The sequence below is a fragment of the Apis laboriosa genome, unplaced genomic scaffold (assembly GCF_014066325.1).
Source record: "Apis laboriosa isolate Shangri-la unplaced genomic scaffold, ASM1406632v1 scaffold70_cov154, whole genome shotgun sequence".
NCBI lineage: Eukaryota > Metazoa > Arthropoda > Insecta > Hymenoptera > Apidae > Apis > Apis laboriosa.
In genome coordinates, this window is record NW_025224195.1 from 256,135 (window position 1) to 274,850 (window position 18,716).

Genomic DNA, 18,716 nt, shown 5'->3' on the forward strand with positions numbered 1-18,716 from the left:
GTCTCCTTCACGAATCGATAATGCGCTCCTAGGCTCTCTGCCATCGTCGTCTCAACATCGTCTCATCCTCGTAACACCAACGGACGTTACAACGGAGCGTTACGATGCTAAGTTGCCCCGGCATCGGGGGAATCCGGAGATAACGCACACGATTGCACACGACCTTGTTTACTCCTGCCAGACGAGAGATATCGCGATTTTTCTCTCGAACGTGCTCCCCGCGTGTAAACGAGAGAACGATTAGAACGATCCGAATCGAAATTATTCGCACGTATCCGTTGATTTCTTCTTTTTTCGAGACGAGAGTTCTGAAATCTGATCCATGAATTTTTGAAAATTCGAGAGAGCGACGGATAGATGAAAAATAGTTCGTGTTCCTCGTGTTTGAAATAATATGTATTTTTCGATTTCGAATATTGATCGATTGATAATCACGATTTGAATTTATACGAATTTCATTTTCATAATCAATCGTAAGTAAAAACGTGTTGATCTGTGAATCATTCGGATTGAACTTATTTCAACGGGTCGAATAATTGGACAAGCTGTCCAAGTTGTCCCAAATATCTTAGCATTTGGCTCGTTTCCATATCCAAAACGATTTCTTCTCCAATAGGGTTTGAAGAAAGTTTAAGTCTATCCTAATATACTTCCACACTATATTAACATGTTCGGCATAGCGTAATATATATTTAGAAACTACATTAGGTATAAAAATAGTAAAACAACAAGCTTAAAATAATCATTTGATTCATCATCTAAATACTATTTTTATCTTAGTAGTGATATAAATAGATTTCTTTATACTTTCAAACAAATCATTTTTCAAATATATAATACCAGATATTTATTTTCATATAGACTTTCTAAAAAATAAAAAAAAAAGAGAATTATATAAATTTTTGCAGATTTTTTTTCAAAAATTTTCGCTCAATGAATAATTTATAATATACTTAATATGAAATATATAATATTTTAAATTTTTATCTCAAGAAAAAAAAACAGAAATACCACACATCTAATTCTAACCTAACAAATAACGGACACACCGATGTTAAGAAATTCTGTCAAATTTCATCAAACTTTCTCTCCCGGTTGATTTCACTTAAAAGTAAGTAGTGGAATTGCAGTATCCGAACAACCGTCGAAAATTGAAGTGTACCTCGGTTAATTCGATTTGAAGTCGATGGATTTGCGTAACTTGCAACTCCGTGTAATGTTGAGCGAGGTTCGCGGAGAGGCAGAGTCGATTACGCTCGAGGTTCGATTAAACCGCGAAAGTTGAAACCCCTGTTTCTACAGGCAATTTCTTTTGTAACGAGTCGATGATTTTTGTTCCGCGAATCGTTCCTCGATGCGATTCTATACCAATTCATTTCTATTCTCCTTTTGTTTGTTATAAAGCAAAATTTAGTTGTTACGAAATCGTATTTTTAATCGTAGAAATAATTTACTTAGAGGGAATAAGAGAATTAAAATTGATTAATTATAAAAATATTTATCGATTAAACGCACGTTTTTATCGAAGAGAATCGTGGAAAATTCCGTGTTATTTTCATACTTTCGTAAAATAACAAAGTCATTATCTATCATCTAGTATTTTTTACATCGGTCAGAGATCGATTACTTTATCTAAAAAAAATATATATTTTGCATATGATAAGAATGATTATATCAAGATACAAAAAAAAAAGTAAATGAAAATCGAAATCGAGCAATTTTATTAAATGTTCAAACAATATCAAAATAGAGGATCAAAATCATCCGATCCCCGAAAGATTGAGAGATTTCAGGGAACATAACCAACAATAAACGGCGTAAATCGATGTCACCTCGATTCCAATCGTTTATGATACGATAATTTACGGCCTGACTATATCTTCAAACCAACAATACGATCTTCTATTTTCTCCGATCTAAGACGAGTCACAAATATTGGCTCGGATGGAGAGGAATTTCATTAGACGCAATCATTACGAAACAGGACATAAGGGGACGTGTTATGCGAAATTACAGTTATTCGGTTTCGTGTACAATACAAGGGATCATCGATGTTCTTATCAGAGATGGGCAAGAACCCAAACACATTGCGCCGAGAATTTTTTTCTCGACAGAAATATCGAAAATTTCCAAGATTTCGAGTTTCTTGATATTACGGCCGTGAATTGGAAATGTTTACAAATAGTAAATGTTCGACGAATACACGATTTTCTCGAAATACCAAGAATTCCGATATTTCGTGTATATAGACGAGTGACGAAAATATTTGAATACTAAAATGTATGCTTAATTTTGGAAAGAAATGAAATCGAGCTCGTTTATAATATGTAATAAGCAAATAAAAATAAGAATTAAAAAAATTATATACCGTCGAAACAAACAACTTCATTTCTTTCGTAATTGACGTAATACATCATACGTATTCGAATATTTTTTGATTTCAATTCGAGTATCGGATATTCAAAATTTCAGATTCTCGAATCAATGAGAATGCATAAAAGATATTTCATGGTGTCTCCACGAAACGGTCTCGAATACAATGGCGTTTAAGCGTTTTAAATAATTCCGCTGGGAACTCGTGTGAGCGAAACTAGTTGAAGCAACGTTCCCGCGTATAATGTCTTTTATTCCTTATGCAAACCACGCACAACCCTTTCCCCTAATTTCTGCCTAACTTTCCAGACGCTCGTCTCTCTCTCTCTCTGTTTCTATTTCTCCCTATCTTTATCTCCAATTGTACTGGTTTCTTCTTTCGTGTAATATTTTATGCAAGTATGTATGCGGATAATATGTAGTTGGATTTCAAATATATTTGAGTGTAAAAACTTTTGAGGGTTGGCTCTCCAGTCGATGGAGCGATACTCTTCAGAATGACTACCTGAGAGGAATAACTTTCACTCGCGAAAAATAATTCTTAAGATTACTTGAGAGGTTTATTTGTTGTGAAAAGTTTTCTTTTTTTCTTTTTTTTTTTTCTTTTTTTTTTCTTTTTTTTTTTTTTTTTGTAAAGGTATAAACACGTTTGAAAGTAAAACTCTCAAGGGTTGCTCTCCAGAGATGATTTTTCGCTAATAAGGAAACAGGTAACTGTGCTCGGAGCGACCATCCGAGAATAACTTTCATTCTCGACGCGAATGTTCATTTTAAGAGATTAACATTAGAGAAAGAAATTGAGGCTGAAGAGTAGAAGAAGAGTAGAAGAAATGTAATCTAATTATTTCCATCTGAAATTAAATACAACAATTTTTTTTCCTCCCTTTCAAATTTTCTTTCTGTCGTTAAACTCTCTAAGTAAAATTTTACTTGTTCCCTAATATAAACACTTCAAAGTGAAAATAACAATTTTCACTTGTTCCAAATTAAAATTAAACTAATTGAACTCTCATACTTTTATCATAAAGATAAAATTTCCTCTATAACAATCGTCGCGATTAATCAGAGCATCGAAGAGAAGGAATCTCTATTCGAAATTGAATGATTTAAATATATACATCTATATTTTTTATGCCTGAACAGGACAGAAATTGAGAATCGCGCGGCCAAAATGGCAAAATTTCGTTTCTGCCGTGATGAGATTATCGAACGTGAGAATATCGAGAAGAATCGAAACTAACTCGACATTAATATACATCTGTATATTCGCGTCGATCTTTTATGCGTGAATGGAACAGAAATCGAGAATCGTGTGGCGTTGGGCGCGATTATACCCGGCCAACTGGAACGAGGCACTTTCGTCGCTCGGCTCGGGTTAAACTATCGTGACGGATGCGCGGCTTGGAAGATTCTGTCGCGTTCAATAGACCATCGAGAACTTGTCTGAGCGGTCTCTATTGTTCCCTCGCTCTCTCCCTGTTCAACGCACCGGAGGAACATTCTTTTCCATTCTGGACCAAATTCTCTCCCGGTAAGTTGGTTCAACTCTTAATTGGACGCAGTTTCGACGCCTAAAGGCACTAATTGGAAAGGTGATTTCCAAGCACGACGTTAAGTGTGACGTTCGAAGGGAGACGGATTAAAAAAAAAAAAAATTATGATGGGATGAAGAGTTTGATGGATGCCAAGAGGTGTAGATATTTTTGAAACGATGAAATTTAGAATTAGGAAAATAGTATACGAGTTATAATTGAATTTTATCCGAAGTGGAATATTTCAAATTTTATTGATATATTTTTAGAGAAATCCAGGGAGGGAGATCTTTGGGATAAATTTCTTGGGATCTCGACATAGGGATATTTGTAATCTTCTATACGGATGATTTTTTTTATCTATATTTCTGGATATTAATTATTGGAAAATATTGGTCTACGATTCTCTTCTCTTTTTTTTCTATATCCGTTTTATTACCAGTCAACAACCCTCGTCATCTTTTCAGAATTTTTATCGTTCGTAAAAGGGTGGTAAACTTCTGATATTATATTTTATAGCATTCGTATAAAGTCCTTTGCATGATTTACTAAACAATGAAATTATTTGATGGCATCTACATATATCCGAACACGTTGTATCACACAATCACGATTTTTGAATAATTCATGGAACGGGAATATAAAAGTGAGAATATTATCCATTTAAAATAATAAAAATTTTATTAAACGTTTGATTTAAATTAATATTCATATTTGAACATTTCTAAAACGTTGAATGCATATTTATTCCTATTTAAATATAATAAACTCAATATTAATATCCAATTTATATATAATATATATATAATATATATAATATATATATATAAATAGAATTATAGAATTCATTGTAGAATTAGAAAAGATTGTTATCGATTATTATTATTATAAATGATAATACGATTAATTTTCAAATCATTGATGTCAAAAATTTCTACGTTTTGTCTATAACATATAAAAAATTATTGTAAGAAAAAAATATGTATCTCATAATTTTTATTTATATAGTCCAATATATTTATATTAATATATTCATAATTTATGAAAAAACTATAATTTTTCTTTCAAAAGCAATTATTTTACATTTGAAAAATCAATGATTGTAAAAAATAATATCATTGAATTAATTATATGTAAGTATAAATGATATTATCAAGATACACACATATATGATCGAATTGACATTAGCATTAATACTAACTCACGTCAAGTTTTTTTAAATTTATAAATAATTTAAGTGTCAAAATACAATGTGAGCCACTTAAGACATAAATAATTTTCTTAGAAATATTTCAGAACAAATTGAAAACGAACTAAAATAAAACGGATAGAATAAAAAGACGCTTAGAAATAATCAAATCTTGTTTTTTTCCACCAAAAAGAAAAAAATTGCAAAATTAAATTTTCCCTATTACATTCCATTTTGCTTTCCCTTAATAAAAAAAATTTATTCAATATAGCATTAGACGCTAAAAATCATAAAACACTTTACATCTGTTCCTTTGTACGCTTTCTCCACAATGGAGGAAACATCGGAAAAAATAGAATCGACGATCATACCGATTCAATGCTGCCAACATTCCAACAACGGCACAAATTCCTAAATATTTCACGGCGGAACTTCCGAATTAAAATATTCGGAGACGAAAAATGCCGGTCGACCGTTACGAATCCGCGTTCCACAGTGACGTTAATAACATTATTATTATTATTATTATTATTATTATGAACTTCCATCCCGATAGATAATAAAAGGAGGAGAATAAAACGATTCGAGTTTTTTCGTGTAATACGTATTACGCTCTATCTACACGAAGGCAGATGCTACAAAATGGTTGGTGTGTACGGTGTTTATTTGTCGGTTCTTCGTCGATTACACTTATCTGGTGAATTAATATTACGGTTTATCGGTCGGTCTTCCTTTCTTTCTGCGTTTCTTGTCGGCCGACGAGCGAACGTGTTTCCAAGGAGAACTGTGTTTTTCACGGTGACGATTCTTCTTATCTCGTTAAGCCGCGTTCTCGTGAAGAGAACGAAACCGGCAAGAAATTTTGTTGATGTTTCGTATTTCTTCTTGAAGAAGGCTGTTTGTTGTCAAACATTTTTTTTCCCTCATCTATTTTCGCGTTTCTTTCTTTCGCGAAAAAGAAACATTCTTTCAGTGTGTATTTGTATTGTTTGAAACACACTTCTTAAACCATTTATACAATATAATATAATTATATAATAAGTTATAAAGTGCACTGTTTTAACTTCTTGAAGACGAAATTATTTTATTTAACATAAATTTTACGTATAACCACGTTAACATTATAATTGTTAAAGCGAAAGACAAAATATTTCTGAAATTTGATATTTGTTAAATATTTCTCCGAACATGAAACCGAAAACAAGAACTTTATTGCTTCTATGAATGCAGTAACTTTACACTAGCTACACAAACAAAATTAATCTTGAAACAAAATCCAAATATTCGTCGTAATTATATTATAATTCAAATGTAAAATATATATTTCTACAATATCCTAATATTATTTATCAGATATTTACAAAACATATGTAGTTACAACAAGGAATTTCCATGCTTAAACGAGGAGGCAATTTTACTCGGTTCTTACCCGCAAGTGTGCAGAGTCTTTATTATTTATAAATATTTCCCGATTATCATGCGAATTATTTAACGCTGTGCTGTTAGATCCAAGCTAACGGGGCAATTATTTCCATTATCGATTATTTATCGGCGAATACGTAATGCGTACTGTTGATAAGAAGACAGCTGCCTCGTCAATTACAATTAAATCTGTGTATAGTAATTAAAACAAAAAAAAAAAAAAAAGAGAGAGAGAGAGAGAGGAAGGAAATGGAGGAAGGAAAAAAAATCGTTGTGCGCGTAGTTGATCGGAATTTGTCGGTCGGAAATTCAAGCTTGATGAATTCGCGTGGGTCAGAGGAACGAGATGCATTATTATGTGTCCACGTGTGTGATTCATCGATTAGACGTGGGCGAAATATGACCTAGACTATGTCTGTTCTCGACCCACGACCAACCGCGAAAATATCCCGATGTTTCTGGAATCCCAAAGATCCACGCTTGTTCGAGACCTTGAAAAAGATCTTAGTGCAATGCCGATGTGTTAATTAACTGTTTAGCAAGTCTGATTTTGAAAGTCATTCATCATGGAAGTAAACTATATGCAAATGTTCTATGTGTTATGCGTATATACGAGGTATTTAAAACGTCATTTCATATGATTGTATTTTTAGTATTACGAACAATCATGATATTATATAGTTCTATATACTATCGTTCTCAGATTTAATTATTTTATAGATATATTCGAATGATGTTTTTTGAGTGAGTTATTTTTTTTACTTCATATTCGTTAAACACTAATTCGCTAATGAGAAATAAAATTAATGGTGGTGTTAAGTTAACATGTGCGCATCATTTCCATTTCTGAATTCGATACATAAATAATTAACATAACGTAATTATAATTCGTATTATTAATTCATTAATTATTTCTTCTATCTGTAATATTTCGTTTATATAAGAGAAGAATAATGATTCTGGAAAAATTTATTTGAAGGATAGAATAATAAAAATCCTTTCGATTAATCTGAAAGGAAAAAGAGACTGGTGACAATTACGTGCGTACATATCACAAAATTTTCTGAGAATTTGACGTTATTTTATATAATGCTTCGCAATAAAATAAATTCCAAATTCGAAATTCTAGCCGGATTTCTAAGCTTATTAACACTCGCACGTCCTTCACCAAAATAGTTACACGTGAACGTGGATTGCACGCTTATTGTGCGTATAAATCAATCCTGTTTGCTAACCCTGCAACACGCCTTTTGAAACGTGCACAAGAAGAGAAACATCAGAGAAATCTTACGAAATTTTATGAGAAATCAATATATTCGAATTTTGAATTTCGAAAAAAATTCTCGTTCACAGTATCGACGACAAATCACAAACCAACGATCAATCCACGTAATCGTTCGAATAACAACCGGAATCATTGGTCGACGAATTATTAAACGAACGCAGATCGAAGAGAGACGAGCGACTCTCTGTGATGATTTTCCTCTCAAAGGGGATTTCTTGATCCATCGCTCGAGATAGGGCGTCGTCCCTTGAAGAAAGAGGGACAAAGCGCGAGCGAGAGCTGCACATGACGTCTGTAAAGAGGTTCACTACCAAGTACCACCCTGCGTGAATTGTCGGAGCCAAGGTGGAATAATACACCCGTGTAAGGTAGATGATGCCGCTCCACGTAAACAGACACGCGCAAACATCGATCCAGACCTTTGGGAATACGAACGATCGCGTTGAACCCGCGTTGTTGATAGAGACCCTTCATCCGGCTTATGGTTTAACAGAGTCGAGACGAGGGGGGCATCCAAGAGATACTCGACTTGGAAAAACGAGACGCTCTTGTATAGAAAATATATAGAAAATGTTAATATATTCGTAAGGGTCGGCTCGTTAACATATTTTCAAGGATAGATTTTAGGCATGAAAATGCAGATGCAGAAGTTGTTGGTATATACCGAGAATGTCGGTCGATGATATTTATTAAATTGTTTAAGCGATTTAAGTCAAAGATGAAACGATACAGGAATGAAGTGAGAAAGAGACGAAGCTCTCTTTCCATCTCGTTTTCGTAAACTATTCTGGAGACTATTCGTCGACTATTCTGGAGATGGTAATGCAAGAATAATGGATTCATGGTTGTTCGGTTTTCGTTTTTTTTTTTCTCTCCTATCCTTTTTAAGATGAATCTAGAAAAGAAAGATTTGAATAGATTGAAAAAAAAATTCTGAAGATTTTCGTGCTGTGATTAAAAATATTTAACTCGTTTTAACTCGTAATTGGTTGCTGAAAATATTGGGAAAATTGGTAAAGAATCTTGGAGAGCGTTCAATTTTAAAGAGCTTGGAATCGTAAGAGGCGTAATTTCGAAGAATTTTGAAATCATAAATTAATATTTCCAAATCTTGAAAACATTAAATTCCAATTATCTTTTCTCGGATTTGTATTTCGATATTCGAATATTCTTAATAGTTTTGATTCTACGACTTTTCTTTTCTTTTTTCACTTTTTTTTTTTAATGAATATATTTTTCCTTCTTGTCTGTATATTAATTATCTGTATAACATGATAAATAGGATTTAATACTAGGCAAATTGTATTATGCAAATTAGAGAGAATATTTCGGTTAATTTATTCGTAAATGTGCATCGATAATAAATCAAACAAGCATCATAAACAAATAAATCTCAGGATATTATGTGTAATGAATAAAATTGCAAACGATCATAGATCACCGTTTATAAACATGAAATTTCATGAAAATTCTATATTATGAAATAAACAGAACAAATTTCAAATTACATTATACAATCGTAATGTCAACTTCGATTTATAGATTACAAAATTGTGGAGAGGATCTTTACAACGTAATATTATTATTATAATCAATATTATAATTTTATTATATTTTATTATATTTATATTATAATCAATTTGAATTACAAATTCAATATGATTATAATCGCACAACAAGTGAATCTAAAACTGAAAACTGAATAAGAAATATGTATAATTTAATCAAGATCTATTCCAATATAATAATAACCGAATTTGTCAGACATTAAATACTTATTTTCGTGAATAAAATCTATCTATAAACACCGAACATACTTGGTTTCTTGGATTTTTTCCAATTCTTTTGAAATTCATTTCAACTGTGCAAAGTATTCTAAAATTCGTAAGAATTCAAGAATCTCGTAAAAACCTTGGAACGAGACAAAGAAAGACTCGCATTGTTCTCGAGACTTCACCGGTAGGTCTTTTGGGCTGTTCAAGTGAAGTCGGAAGTTTGCATGGAAAGCTTGCATGGAGGTTCGCATGGAGGCTTGCCAAGTAGATACTGCCCATTACACGTATTAACAGTTTCATAAGGTAACCTAGGTAGGCCAATTCAAGCATGCTAACTTGAAAGATTTACGAGGTCCAGGCTATTTTTACTAAGTTTGTAAGGTTTCACGATTCTTTGCTTCAATTGCTTTTATATTAACTCGATGGATTTTCATGAAACAATTTTATTATTTACTTGTGTAGTAATTTTTTTTTATGAAATATTACAATATCAAATTTGAAAATTAAACTTTTGATCATCTTTTTTGAAAAAATAATAATGCGTTTAATTATTAATTTCTAAAATATCTTTTCCTTTTTTTTTTTTTAATGGTCAATAGATAGAGTTTGAAATCAATGATTAAGTAGTAAGACATGTGAGAGAAGCATTACGGATTTCACCGAAGGTCGAGAACAATGAGCTTCGTTAAGGTAGATGTACTTCCACTTTCCAGTTTCGATGCTTTCGTTTTCCCTTTCCTCTTCACTTTGTTCTGCGGCAGGTTTCTGCAAGTATACGTGTATCTACTAAAAGCACAAATGTGTGTGAAAAACAATTTACATTTAAAAAGAAAGTGGAAAATAGAATTAGTCAAGTTCATAAAACAACCTGTCCAATTAATGTAATATATTTGTTATTTTATTTTATTTATTTATTTATTTTTCTTTCTTTTTTTTTTAACATTATATCCTAAAATCGAATTTAACGAAACTAAATTATAACACAGCATTTACGAAATTATTCTTGAGACGTGTAATTTAATTTAACAGTCGGCAGTCTTAATAACATTTCGTATTCCTCGAACGAAAATATACCTCGTTGCATACTGATGGTCGCAATGCGCCTAGAGCCAGAAGGAGGGACAATCCTTTCGCTCGTGCATTTCGTTTGACCTGGAAATCGATCGAAGCCGATTAATCGAACTGTGCTGGCGCAATTTTTTTTTTTTTATTTCCCCCGGAAAATCGAACGAGGCCGTTTGACATTTAGTTTCATGCGTGGTCGTTAATTGAATTTTAAGATTGCTTCATGGTTTATTACGAATGGGAGAGTTTATCGGAACGCGGCATGTTTGTCAACTATCATATAGTGCCATTTAAATTGCAAAAAACCTATTATTTTATAATTTATGTAAAATTTTATGTATTGAAAAATATACGAAAGGACTCATTAAAATACGATTTAAAAATGTCGATTCTGGAAAGTAATAAAAAAAATTCATTAAAATATCAAATGATTTCAATTGTTATGTACATTCCATGAAAGAGTTTCAAATATAACAAATTTTCGAAATACGATTTATTTTTTATTCCATCCATAATTATTAGAAATCACTCAAATATGTAAAATTTCCAATGTATTCAAATTTCTTTATCTTCTCCTCTCTTTTACACTTGATTGAGCGAATTGAGCGTTGAAAGTGAATGATAAATGATAATCAGCTTCTTTAATTTTCCTATCTCTATATCTCTACCTATATATTTGTATATATCCTTTAGAGAATCTATTCGAATCTATTCGAGATTCGTTATAAGAAAACCATTAAAACTATTGTGATCGATCCAAATTTCAAAGAATATAATAGTGATCAACTTTCGCCTGATCAAATATAAAAATAATTTATCGTAGATTGAAGCAACGACCGCAGAACATTTGTACGCTTATCGTAGCCACACCTAATCGCTCTGATTGCGGCACCGCTGGCATCCCGGATCTTGTAAGTTCACATCAAATTCACGTTAAATGTACTATTCAATGAACTTCATACGACGATTCAAGGAACAAGAGCTTCTACCAGCGGGAGAAAAAACGCTGAACCATGTATGAAAATAAACGTGTTCACTCGGGTTTGATACGATGCGGATTAAAATTCTCCCGGGAGCTTCAACGTGGATACACATGCATGAGTAAAAGTAGTTTCCTCGATACATGCTTTGCATATTCCTCGTTCCTCAAAATGCTACGCTGATTTCATACATCTTGAAATTAACAAATAGCATTATCGAGTTTTTATAAAATTGGAATGTACTTTTAAGTTATTGGAAAAATCAATTTAAATATTAACTTTATCAATGTTCGAAAATAATGCTTAAATAAGTAACTGAATTTATAAAAATTTTTTATTCATTCGTATATATATTTCGTTCTTTGAAAAAAATATCATGATAATAACGGATCGTTAAAAAGATCACGAAGATAAATATATCGGTTTATCTAAAATATGCAGTGTTATCTAGTTAAGATAAACGGTGTATTAATAACTATGCTACCATATATTTCAACTTCGTGCGTTATTCAGAAATTCTCGGGAAAGCGTGTGAATCGATATCATCATATAGATATAATTCATTTAAAAGCATAACCATTAATAGTATCTCTCTTATCAAAATCATTATCTCCATAATAGACAGTGACATAGACGGTGACTAGCTTGAAGTAGTCCGGTTGTTCGTTGAAAGATTGATCGCTTTTCGTTATCGAATAGAGTAAATATTTACTGTGGATCATCAACGTTTTGTTTGCCAAATACGGTACTGAACATGAGCAACGTTAGATGGCGTTGTCGTCACAAGAAAATTTAGTGCATTTTACACTAGTAAGTTTCTAAATTATTTTCAATGCAAATGATTTGTTGCTCGATTTATTCGGTAAAATATTACAGAATTTTCATCAATTAAAAATGATAATATCGAATATATCGTTATATCGTCCGTGTCGATAGCTATATTAACATAAATTTAAATTATATACATGTAGTGATTCGTCACAGATCAAGTGACGATTTGACGCGCAGCCAATTAATGCAAAGTATTGAAACGCGCATGCGCGTACATATCTAACCTGACGATCGTAAAATCGAGATTTCATGGTAGCAACGTACGTTGTAAAGTGACGTTTTGTTGGAATTATTTACTTCTACTAAGAATTATCTGCTCGACCTATCGTTATCCATTTGAAAAGGACGAAAGAGAATTTGGAAGACGAAGGAGAATGAAAATGAAAGAAGAAATAATCGTGTCTCGAAAAGTCAGAGTATTCAACAACGCTGATACAGGTTCGTAAATTATGCTTCTTATAAAAATTCAAGAAAATCAATCGGAATATATTTGATCGCCATTTCGAACTGCTAATTTTTTAAATCCGCTGTTTCTCACCCGGATCTTTATAGATCGGTTTGTCACGATCTAACTTAAATGTGTTGAGTCGACGGGCATGCACGTATACGCCCACACATTGAAATGTGTGAGAGAACGTGGACGCTCGCGCCTGCTGGACACATATTCGTGTTTGGATTATGTTTGTGTGCGTGTGCAAGAGAACACACACGTCATAAGAAGGGAGCCAGAATGGTCTGCGTGAGTTCGCCGGCCGAGAGAAAGTGAACCAGTTGGCAACGTTGCCGAATTTCACGGCGTGGTCTGTCTAGTAACTTTATCGTGACGTTGTCTACCTGTTGTGAACCGGCAACCATGCTCTTGTCGACCGATTAATTGAGCCAAATGGCGATTTTTGGCGAATCGTTTTTTTTTATGGCTATCACTGACCAGTTTTATCATTTCAAAGTTTAACACTACACAAATTTTTTGTCTTGATAACATATGCGAAGGTTTTGGTTCTGAACTGATAAATATTATCAAGTAGAATAGAAAATAAATGCACCATTACAAAGAGAAACTTGTAAAAAATTGATGGATGGCGCGTCTATAACACGCGCGACCCAATTTGCGTATTATATACATAGTATGGTTCATAAAGATGTCATGAAAACAGGATAATTCGAAATCGAAAAAACATATTTTTTCTTGTTTCTCGGAGAAATGGATTTGATAAATATTGCACTTTGTTTGATATATGGCACACATATTTTTTTTGAATGAAAAAACAATTTTGTCGAAGAACAATTCTGTTTGTTCAATCTGCATTTCATAGCATCATTTTTCTTCTTCATTAAAACATGTCTTGAAATAAATTATATATAATACATATAATGATATATAATATATAAATATATATAGGATAATACACGTGCTCGTTATCAATATCTCTTTCTCTTTTATCTTATTATTAAATTATTAAAATTATTAAAATATTAATAAAAAACAAATATGCCAATTATTTTCTTTCTATCAGAATTTTAATTAATATATTTTTTCTATTATATTGACTTCGAGAAAAAAAATCTACGTTTTTTAAATTTAAATGTTAATTAATTAAGTGAATGCAATTTCTTTATTTCTCAATATATAACTATTCTTTTGTTGCTATCTATGGTTTTCTATCTATTTTTTTTTATATAAAGAAGAATTCCAAAAACTTTCTATCATTGTTGGCAACTAAAATTATTGGAATTGCGAGATTCATTACGAGATGATCCACGTAACATAATCTTCCATCAGTAAGATATTCTATCCATTCTTTAATAAATGACAGTTACGCTTCGACGAACTTTTTATCCAACTGACGCATATGTAGCCCTGGTATGTTTAATTACTCAATTATTGTAGCGATTTCTTATTGTCGACATCGCCACATTGGTGACATTATAAATTCCGCATTCCTTTTCCAAGAATTAGACACCGGCTGGAAACAGCAAATCCGTTACGTGCCCACGACGCAAACGGAGTTAACAAGGCGAACTCGCGCGCTGGTTTTCTTTTCTCCGCTCCCCTCCATGGGTGGGTTGGTTTCCGCGTCGCAAGGCAATTGCAAAATGCATCGTTATATTTCGTTGTCCCTGCCTGCGCGCGCACACACAACGCACGAGCGCGTTCTCGGTCGGTAAGAACGATTAGAATTTCGTAGACGCGACGAACTGTGCGTTACGAGATAGGGATGCGATGCAAAATGCATGAACATAACCGTTCGCGTGCTTATGCAACCGAACACACATCGAACACGCTGACGCGTCAACACCAGGTTTCTTTTACGATTTCGCGTTCACGAAACGAGCCACCCATAAATTACGGTAGGCTTTCCCCTCCACGATATATTTTCGTTTCGTTTCGACAATTATTCATTGTCTCCTTGGTCGAATGTTTTTTAAGAATTTCCAAAAAGAAATTCTTACATTCTGCCTCGTGTATACTTGGAGAAAAAAACTTGGATAAATTAAGCACAGAAAGTTATTAATTTTTTGAGTTAATAAATTGCTTGTTCATATAAATGTACGGTATGAATATATGTGTTTTTGTTCGGTACTAGAAATAGAGGTTAGGTTTATGAACTTTTAATTAGAATAGAATACTTATGAATTTTATTAGCATGACAATATGTATTCTACATATGTAGTTCACAATTTCAAATATTTTTAACTATACTAATAATAACTGTCACGATTATTAAATATATATTATAGTTAGTTATATCTCTTAAAATCTTTTCAAATATTTTCCAACATCTAGAGCTTCTCTAGAATTTCATAAATAATATTTCGAATTAAACGTATATATTTTTCAATCTTCACAGATAGCTACTCTCGAACGCACAACGCTCCAATTATTATATGGCGCGTATTTAATAAAAAAAAAAAAAAATTACATTTCTTTATAGAGCGATAAGGCAGAATAATAGAACGGCGATTTCGCGCCAGTCTAGGTCCATAAATATGAAATATCGGAAAAACCGTTCACCATTTAACCGATTAACCTTCCACGCGTTATATCCGCCTTATCGGGCGAACCTGGTGAAGTGTCCGCTCGATGGACGCCGCTCGATCCATCGGATAAATTATGCGCGCGTCTCTCCTCTTTTCACGGCGAATAATTTATCAATCGTTCCAAGAGTGGGATATCCCGATTTACCGCTAAAAAACGAAATTCAACAGGTGTGAAATTCTTCATTCACCATCTTTCCTTCCGATAGCAAATTATTCTTTCGATTCCTCTTTTACTCGATTCCTCCGTATCTATTTCGTCTAATTGCGCTCCCCATTTCCTCGATAACGTGATTCCGGAATCCGTGAATAATCTATCCAGAGTGGTGAATCGAAATCAATTAGTCGAATACGTTCCCGTCGAACGATTTCAGATGCGGGATTACGATCGTTCGATAAGTTGATGGTGGACGTCTCTGAAGAAGTTGGTAATTTATTGCCAATACCCGTGGCCATTGAGATTCGATTTCGATGAGGGTGGTTTACATGGCATAAAAGAAGATCATTGACGATCGTCAAGAGAGGAAGAGGGTTGTTTATGTAGTTCGAAAGGAGAAGATTGGCGACGGACGATAATCTAAAGAGAGCAAGAAAGTGGTTTTATACGGTATATATCTATAAGCAGATGGTTGATCGGAGACGATGATCGAATAAGTAAAAGAGAACTTGACCAGAGACTTGCTAGTTGGAAGGAGAAGGGATGGTTTATGTATGCGGATCAAAAACAGATGATTGGTAAGAGACGATTAAAAAAGAGAAATAGGATCAAAAAAAAAGACGAAGAAAGAGGGAAAAAAAAGACGAGTGATCAAGATTGAAAGAAAGAATAAGGGTAATTTATATGCATACTCGAAAAACAAGCGGTTAACCAAACTTCGTTGATCAAAGGAAAGAAAAAAGAATGATTTATGCGGTCCAAAAAGAGGCGGTTAAGAAAAGACGATAATTGAAAAGAATATGGAAAATGATTTGTATGATTCGAAGGAAGCAGTTGATGAGATGATCGAAGGAAAGAAAAAAAGGGTGGTTGACGAGAGACCGTAACTTGAAGAGAAAAAGGAAGGGATTCTTGTGGTTTACATCCAAAAGTAGGCGGTTGATGAGAAACGATGATGAAAAGGAAAGAAATAATGATTGGAAGGAAAATAGTGGATAGGGGAAGGGAGAAAAGAAAGAAGGAGGAAGAGTTATTGACCAGTCTAGCAATGATAGCCTTGGTGGATAGGGAAAAGGATGGATGAGTGAGGCACCGCTTTGAGAACGTTTAATGTGACACGCAATGCTTCCTTCCACCATCGTGAAAATAGAATGACCGGCATTGTTACATCTCTCTTTGTACGTTAGGGACGGGTAAAGTGAATTTAGTCAGCGAATGGGCGAACCTTCCAGCGTCCCTTCGCCTTTTCTCCCTCGGTCGGGAAATAAAGGCAACAAGGCGGATCTCGTTCGTCCGTTTGGTGAGAATGAAATTTTGCCTAATGGAACTTTTGTTTCGACCACTCTTTCGACGAGCGAAAATAAATTATTGGGCAAACGTGGAACGATGCAGCGCGGGACGATTGAGAGTTGATTCCTTTGAAGTGACGTATTCAAAGGACGATTGTGTCTGAAAGAATTAATTTGATGAGATAAATCGTCCTCGTGAGTCTATAGATGTTGATCGTTATCGGTAAAATATTTACAGTAAACGAATGTAACGAATAATCGGATAAAATGAAACAAATAATTTTTTTCAATCTTATCGAGTTTTAAAGTATAATAGGCAAAGGTGTTATATTCAAAGAAATTTGAATAAGTTCATAGCACACCTACTAGCGATCTTAGTTGTCGCAATAGCAGTTTCATCACAATTCCATAGGCAAAAAAGGAACCTCTCTGAGTCACGAGTCACTGAATCACAACATAGTCCTATTGCATTCTCCTAAATGATGAATAGGCTTGATTCTGGCTTTATTTTTGCCAGCTGAAGCATAAATGAAAAAAGCCAGTGCTCCTATCAGAACGAGATTGAGAATAGAGCAATCAAATTGCATATAAAATGATATTTCTGTAATAATTTACTTAAATGTTAATCTTCTAAATAGTAAATTATTAATATGTAATCTTTTTGGCAAAATCTGCATTATCGAAACATGAAAGTATTTTATTAATTTGGGTCGCATCAAAATTTGCCTAATTGAATTGCATAGAATTGAAATTAACATTCAATTTTTAATGATTTTATTTTTAAAAATTCTAAGAAAAAAATAAATAAATACAAAAAATAAAATGAAAAGAAGATTTCTTTAAATAAAATAGTTTTCCATTTCTTTTAATCATATTGCTCCATTTTCACATTTGACGATTTCGGTTCAGAATGTACTTAATTTAGCACAAAGTGCTACTAATTTATATTCAAGCATTTAACGGTCAGACCACGAGTCGCCTTTTGCGTCATTAATTTATTTCGTTGCGTCCAGTCTCTCCTTTTCTTCGCTTGTATTCGTCGCCTGATCGCTTTTCTGCCCGAGACGTGTAGTCTACCGTCCGGTGCCCGCTTTTAAATCTCGTTAAATCGCGACAACCGTTCAAACGCAACTCAGCTCGAACGTCAATGCATGTGCATGTATCTTAAGACGGCGTCAAATCGCTCGTAAAATCTAATAACGACACGTCGGTATCGGTTTCGAAGGACAACTAACAAGAACTCGAGAGTCTCATTCGTGAAAGCGGATGTTTACGTGTACAATCATGAATATTCGCTTATTTTTAATGAGAATCGATAAATGAAACGCGTAAAAAGATTTAACATAATAACTTGTAATAAAAACAGTTGGATTGAAATGAATGAGACTGGTATTCAAATGAACGACAAATGCAGATATAATTCTTGATATTTGATCTTTCTATTCTAAACATCTTGATATTTGATCTTTATATATTTTTATCTTTATATTTGATCTATTTTTAATAAAATTTTCATTTTTATTCTAAAAATTGTGAATTTTTATTCGCTTAATATAAATTTTATTACGAGAAATTATGATGGGTCATAAAAAATCATTTTATGAGAAAATTACGTATAAAATGCAGAATTTAATAATTAAATGTTTCATTCAATGATATATATCAATTAAAATTTTTTATTATCGAAAAAACTCGAAAATTTTTTATTATCAAAATATTATTTGTGCGTAAAATATATTAAATTAAAAATTTTTTTTGTACTACAGATTTTATAAAATATAT

General features: G+C 32.9%; 1 protein-coding gene across 2 annotated transcripts in view; it reads left to right on the forward strand.

Moving 5' to 3' along the window:
* The window catches only part of LOC122719189 (RNA polymerase II elongation factor Ell), a 119,826-nt gene that overhangs the window by 25,947 nt on the left and 75,163 nt on the right, over positions 1–18,716 (forward strand). Inside the window, exon 1 of one of the 2 annotated variants that reach the window (XM_043944812.1) lies at positions 12,760–12,890. The exons of the other annotated variant lie outside the window; for it this stretch is intronic. The gene's annotated coding sequence lies outside the window, so the exon portion shown is untranslated. Of the gene's footprint in view, positions 1–12,759; positions 12,891–18,716 lie in introns of those variants that run through there. 2 annotated transcript variants of the gene reach the window in all.